A 7436-nucleotide genomic window follows, 5' to 3' on the forward strand; every position below is an offset into this window, starting at 1 on the left:
CCCCCTTTAAGGTTTTCCCCCTTTTTTAAATAAAATTCATTTTTGTTTAAGGGGTTTGTTGATTAAATTGTGGTAAAATCTAATGGTTTATTCAATAAGGGGAATTTTTTAGGGTTTTTATAATTTTTTTGTTTTTAAATTTCTTTTACTTTTGTTTATTCGGTATTCAAAAAAAAACGTAAAACTGAGATCTAAAATATATAAAAATTCTGTTTTTTTTTTTGTTCCTCTTTTCTTTCCCTCTGGGGCGGCAACATTTTTTAAACTTCAAATTTAAATGCTAAAACAACTCCCTGAAAATAAACTCTCACGAAAAATTTTTTCCTAACTTGTTTTTTTTTTCCTTTTCTAATTCCAATTTTAATCTTTCTCCGTCGGGCAAAATCCTAACTCGCTTAAAAACAGAAAAACCTACACCAGGGAAAAAAAAAAAAAAAAACCCCCCTTTTTTTTTCCTCCTTTTTTTTTCCAATAATCAGTTTCGTTTTTTTTTTCCTTTTTGGCTTCTTTTTTCCCCAAATTTCCTTTTTCACCTTACCGCTTCCTCATCCCCCCCACCCCTCCCCCTCCACCCACTCCTTGGTAACTCAACCTGCTTTAAAACCTTTCCTTTCATTGGGTATTCTCCATATCCCATGTTTTTTCCTTGCCTTTCATTTTTCTTTTTTAAAACTTTTTGGCTCGCGGTTTAACTTTTGATTTTATCATTTTTTAAAAAAAATTTTTTTTATTTTAATAAAAAAATAACCCATAATGCTGTTCTTAAAAAAGGAGGGAAAGGAAAGCAAGTAGAGAAGAAGGGACAGTTTAGTTTCAGAATTATGAAAATATAAAAAAAAAATAAGAAAATAGATTTGTTACACGTTGTCATATAAACACCCATCCTTACCAACCATCTCCTACCACGTAACACTATATGAGAACACGACTCAGACAATACACGAACACACAAAGGTACCCGAGCAAATCCTTGACAGACGGTGTGGATGTGGCCCCTTATGGCTGGCGGAGGCTGACACGCGAATTACTAGTCTATCGGCGGAAAACCGATGAGGAACGAGGTAATGCTGGTGGAAATGTTTTACTAATCCGCTGCCGAGCTCATGGTTGTGGCGGCGAGGACAGGAGGTGACAGAAGGGGAGGAAGGGTAAGAGGGACTGGAAACGAGAAACACGGAAAACATACAAGGTGGGAATGTGTGGAAAAGACTATGTAAATTTATATAAAGCATTAAAGGGTTAAAAGACATGTATATTCATAAAAAAGAGAGCAGAGATTTCTAAAGGGCAAAACAAATACAAGAAATAATTAATCAAAATCTGAAAAAAAGGAAAGGTGCTTAGGGAAAAAGAAATGCGAACAGGAAAACAGGGAAGGAGGAAATGAAGGAAAAGTAAGTGTGGGTAGTGAAGGGCAAGCAGAAAATGGGAAATGACTAGGGGCATGAGTTCTTGCAGGAAGTGAGGATGGGTAAAAGAAGAAGACTGGAAGGAAACGGGTGAATAAATGGAGATGGTGAAGGAGGGAGGGGGATGAAGCAAAGGGAGGAACAAGGTGTTATCTTTATGCAGGAAGGTTGGCATTCCATTACGACTCAAAGGAAATGAATAAATGTTCTGTTGCATGGAAGAAGAGGAGGAAGAGAAAGAGGATGAGGATGAGGACGAAGAGGAAAAAGGGGAGAGAGGAATAAGGTATGGTGCTTAAATTTTATGTTTTTTTTTCAGTTGGGGGGGGGGGGGGGGGGGGGGGGGGGGGGGGGGTATTTACCTTTCTTGCTCATTAAGAACAGCCAGGTGACACTGAGCTCTTTTCCTCTGGATCTTCGGCACACACCACACACCGGGACAACAAGGTCACAATCCTCGATTTACATCCCGTACCTAATCACTGCTAGGTGAACAGGGCTACACTGAAAGGAGACACCCAAATATCTCCACCCGGCCGGGGAATCGTGTGTGTGTGTGTGTGTGTGTGTGTGTGTGTGTGTGTGTGTGTGTGTGGTGCGTGCGTGCGTCGTGGTGCGTGTGTGTGTGTGTGTGTGTGTTGTGTGTATGTGTGTGTGTGTGTGTGTGTGTGTGTGTGTGTGTGTGTGTGTGTGTGTGCTACGCGGATGATAGAGCGAACAAGAGAGCGAACGAACACTTTACGACCAAATATTCGTCTCAATTGGACCCCCATCAGCATCTTATCTAGTATCCCCTGCTTGATCTTCCTTCCATTCCTACCACTCTTCTTTCTTCCTTTTCATCCCATATATACCCTCATTAATCCTCTCGCGGGCCATAGGCTCATGGGTCGCGTCACCGCTGTGGCATACTTCCAAATATCGCATGTTATGCAAATAACAGGGAGGACGTGCTTGATAGAACGCAAGCACCAATCACGTTGTTCTTCCTCCCCTCACTCCATATTTTTTCCCCCTAACCACTCCTCCTTTAAACCTCCAAACAATTAAAAGAAGAATATTTGAAATAAGTGAAGCGTTAAAAAGTGCTTCAATAATCCCTCCTTAATCGAAAGCCAGGAATGTCTGAACAAAACACAAATCAGGAACAACACAGAAAACAAGAGAACAAACCATCCAGAAACGAGTAAAAGGGGACGATCTCAAAATGCAAACCGAAGAAGAGACCGAAGAAGAAGAGGAAGAATGAAGAAGAGTTGGAACCACGAGAGAAGAAGAAAACAAACGATAAAATAATAGAAATAATACAAGAAACCCTAGGAAGGAGAGGAGAAGGAACGAAGGAATAACAAAAACAATGGTGGATAAAAACGAGGAAAGGAAGAGGATGAGGTTAAAGAAAAGAGTGGCAGAGCAGCGTTCCCTCAGCGTGACAGCAGCACTAATGGTCCATCATTGCCTGAGGAACGCGTGCTATCAGGAAGAACAAGATATTCAGAACTGACAATGCTCGCTTAGAAAACGGACAGGGAAGAGTCAGTGACGCGAGGCGAGGCGGAGGCAGCAGGACCAAGAGCAATGGAGGAAGACGGCTTACACTTGCAGCTAAGAGGGAGATACACACGAGAAAGGAGGTAATGAAGAGGAAATTGAACGGTAATGTACATCCTGTGTATTTCTTGAGAAGTTACGTGAACAACACTTTATGGAGATCAGGAACATTTAAGAGCTGGAAGGTGAACGTTGGCATGGGGAGGAAACATTATGTGATTAAAGAAATATTACGTCATAGCGTTGATGTAGAAATATCACCCGAAAGAAAACTAGGAAATAGTGACACGTAAATATCGATTTGTTAGAGAAAATAGTTAAGGAAACAATACTATTTACTATCAGGAAAATATTCTAAAATAACAATATGAAAATAGAGACTTATGGCATATTACAATTATGAATATGAAAGCGAGAGTAAAAAAAATATTACACACAAACAGAAGATATAAATTATTAAACATAACCAGACAACTCGTGGCTTTTCGTGGATCACAAAAGGCGATATTACCAGAAAACATTTGGTATTAGTGTCGACAGCCCGCAGTGAACAGGGAAGGAGCAACAATTAATGATATCACTTTACATAGCACAGTGTAATACCATTAATAAAGCGTCACCGGGTAGAATCACAGCCTGGTCCTGGTCAGAAGCAAGTGGAGGCGAAATATATTGACACACTTTGGCATCTGTTCACTGCAGAGTTCTGTGAGACACGAGGCACTATCTATCTGACAACACTTTACACTTAATCTCAACCTCAATTATAATATGCTTTTTTCTCTCTCTCTCTCTCTCTCTCTCTCTCTCTCTCTCTCTCTCTCTCTCAACAATCTATCGCACACACCGCCTTTCTTCAGACAATATGATGAAGAACACGAGGCGAAAGGCGAGAGAACAATCAAATAATGCTTGGCGGATGAGGAAGGAAAACATATGTAATGGTTTTGGTTCCATCACGGACAGGCAACGTAAATGTATGAATAAATGGAGGGAGGAAATAAATAAGGAAAGATAACAACAAATGAGACTATATAAAAAAAAGGTAATTGGAAAGGAAGAGTGTGGTGAAGGGGGGAAAAGTAGAAGCAAATGGTAAAAAATGTATAAGAAAAGAAGAAGCACGTTAAGGTAAGAAGACACGTAAGAAAAGGATATCCTGACGAGACGAACGAGAGAAAGAGAGAGTGATGAAGGAGGGAATAAAAAAAAATAGGAAGAACATATAAAAAAGGAAGAACAACTAGATAGAAATGGATAATAAAGAAGGAAGATCAAAAAGTAAGAACAATTAAGAATAAAAAGAGGAAAAGAAGAAGTAGAAGAGAAAAAAAAGTAAAGGGGAGAAGGGACCAACTTTGATTGAGGATGTCGATGAAAGCAGCGTGACACTATTGCAAGGAGACCGATTGACTGCCACGGGAGTTGAAGAAGGCGTGGGTGTTGATTACAAGTGAATAGCAGGCATCTGGTTAGCATCAGGACATGAGGAGGGATGATGATACGTAGACTGACGGAGTGAAGGACCTGAGGGACACGAGGGGCGCGATGAGGTGTTAGGGCACAGAGGAAGGGCTGAAAAAAGTCGTCTGAGGGCCTGAAGGACTTAAGGATTGTGTAGATGATGAGAAACGCAAAGGAAAAATATAGGATGGTATGGATGTGGAGTGATGGGTTGATGAAGTCCCTGGACGATGGAAAGGGGCTTATGGGAATGTATGGATGATGAGGAAAGAGGCATGGGATGAAATGGACGATGAGAGGTGCTAAGAAGTATAGGAAAGGTATGTATAGCTCGTCTCTCTCTCTCTCTCTCTCTCTCTCTCTCTCTCTCTCTCTCTCTCTAGCTTCATTTATCTTTTTAACCATCTGAAAATCAATACGGAATGTTCTTATTTGCGACGAAGCGGCGTAATGTTTCCCCAGAGACAAGGCTAAGACAGGAGTGAATTACAACCCTTGCTTCTATCGGTTTACGGTCTTTAAGATACCAATGCTCGTGGCTGAGGACAGCGAGGAGGTACTTGCGGTTACTGAAACTGTGAAAATGACTTCATGTTTCTGAATAATGAAAAATAAAATTGATAAATAGCGCATAAAAAGTTAGATAAAGTTAAGTTTGTTAAATGAAGGAACATAATAGGAGGTGTAAATACTACATGGACACTTACGCAACACCACACACACACACACACACACACACACACACACACACACACACACACACACCAAAAAAAAAACACACACACACACACACACACACACACACACACACACACACACACACACACACACACACACACACACACACACACACACACACACACACACACACACACACACACATGCTTGGCCCTCCATTGAAATTAGTATGACCTAGCGTGTCAAGGAAAAAGAATGTGAATGATTAAAAAAAAAAATAATCTCGTTTATGAAAAATTGGAGGAAAAAGAATGTAATATAAGCTACCTCATATCATTTCTTATTTCTTGATTCAAAAAGACTTACTAAAGTAAGTGTCAAGAACTATTGTCTGTTAATCTAACAGTATACTAGACACGAAAGTAAGCGGTGTCCTGCAAAAGAAAATTAATATATAGGGGAGGTAAAGGAAGAAAAAAAAATGCTTTACAAGGTAAAAAAGAAAAAAAAAAAAAATAAATAAATAAATATATATATATATATATATATATATATATATATATATATATATATATATATATATATATATATATATATATATATATATAAATGTAAGATGCAAGAAGGTAACGAAGAATAAAAAAACAGGAATGAAAATTGAAGCAATTTAAAGTAACTGTACATAAAGAAAGGGAATGAGTCAAGTGATACTAAAGAGTCTCAACAATGTATTGCACAGGGATAAAAAAGGGTAAAGAAATATATGTAACAAGAATAAGAATAACATTAAAAAATCACTTTTATAATTTGGATGTGGGAAAGAAGATATTGAAGATGGAAGGAATTGAGGATAACTGTACCTGAAGAAAACAAATGAGTGTTGGAGCTAATAACACCACTATTATCATTTACGCTACATCCCCTGTAAGAAATGGGAGCAAAACGGTGTGCACCTGACCTGCTGAGTCACTCTCTCGCACGCCAAACCCAGCAACCCGACTCAACCCAACTGTGACTCGCCCACCACCACTAGAACTCCCACTACCCCCATCACCACCACCACTACCAACACCACCACCAACAGCACCACCACCACCACCCCCACTCCCACTACCAGTATCACCACCACCAACACACCCAACACCACCACCACCACCAGCACCACCAGCACTTCCATTACCACCACCACTCCTACTATCACGAACACTCCCCACCACCACCACCACCAAGGAGTAGCAGTGCAATTATAAGTGGAGATAATGTTCATGAAAATATGCCGACAAAAAAAAAACTTAATATATGCAAAAAATGTTTAAAAAGGGAAGAAAATAGATAAAACTCATGATAACGGTAGAAAGAGGAGGAAAAGTTTATGTTTATTATGCCCGAGATGAAATAATGCAGAAAAATTACAACAGTTTAAGATAAGTCATGGAAGAAAAACAGTTAAATGTGCAATAAATATCAATAGAGATAACATATGAAAAACGCAGATTAAGATAAATTTGGTAAAATAGAAAAAAAAAGAATACATAAAACATTTTCAGGTTGTGTGTGTGTGTGTGTGTGTGTGTGTGTGTGTGTGTGTGTGTGTGTGTGTTTAAGCATAAAAATAACTCACACGTCCTCTATGATACACATTACCATTAATTCCTAAGCACAGATGAGCCAAAAGAAATAATAAACAGCAAATGAACAAAGTCGAAGAGATGAGAGGGAACAAAGGGACGGTGACACAGACTCACACGGACGCACAGGTGTGATGACGACAATGGCGTCTCAGAATAGCACGAGGCAAGAGGGACGAAGAGGCATCGAGATTTACTGGAATATTCGCGTGCCTCACAGTGAAGGGCTGGTGAGGAGAGTGGAGGACACGTGTCAAGGATAAATGGATAAATTATGGATGGATTGGCTGGATGATGAGTATTCAGTAGGTATTCGTTCCCTTAATACTTTTCCTGCCAGACAGTTTTACATTCATATTTTTTTGTACCTAATTAATATCAATTATTTTGTACCATATGAAATACAAAATTAGCTTTTTTTATTTTTTTTCTGTTCGATGTGTGCCAATATTTTTTTATATTAACTATATCATAAAATACGTAAGATCTAACACCTGCAAAAGAAAAAAATCAATAAAAGGCAAACAAGATGCAGAAAGTGAGAGAAAATCAAAGGAGGATGACAAGAAAGAAATGCTGAAATGAATGACGGAGAAAGGGAAAGAATGAAAGAAGACATGCAGAATGGAAGGAAGTAAAAAATGAAAAAGAAAGACATGCCAATAAATAAAGAGATATACATAAGCAGATGAGTGTTGCAGCAATA

At 39.0% G+C, this 7436-nt stretch overlaps 1 protein-coding gene across 1 annotated transcript in view; it reads right to left on the bottom strand.

The window, feature by feature from the left end:
- The window catches only part of LOC123498043 (phenoloxidase-activating factor 3-like), a gene marked incomplete in the record, with an annotated part of 14486 nt that overhangs the window by 4115 nt on the left and 2935 nt on the right, over positions 1–7436 (bottom strand).

The sequence above is a fragment of the Portunus trituberculatus genome, chromosome 47 (assembly GCF_017591435.1).
Source record: "Portunus trituberculatus isolate SZX2019 chromosome 47, ASM1759143v1, whole genome shotgun sequence".
Lineage (NCBI taxonomy): Eukaryota > Metazoa > Arthropoda > Malacostraca > Decapoda > Portunidae > Portunus > Portunus trituberculatus.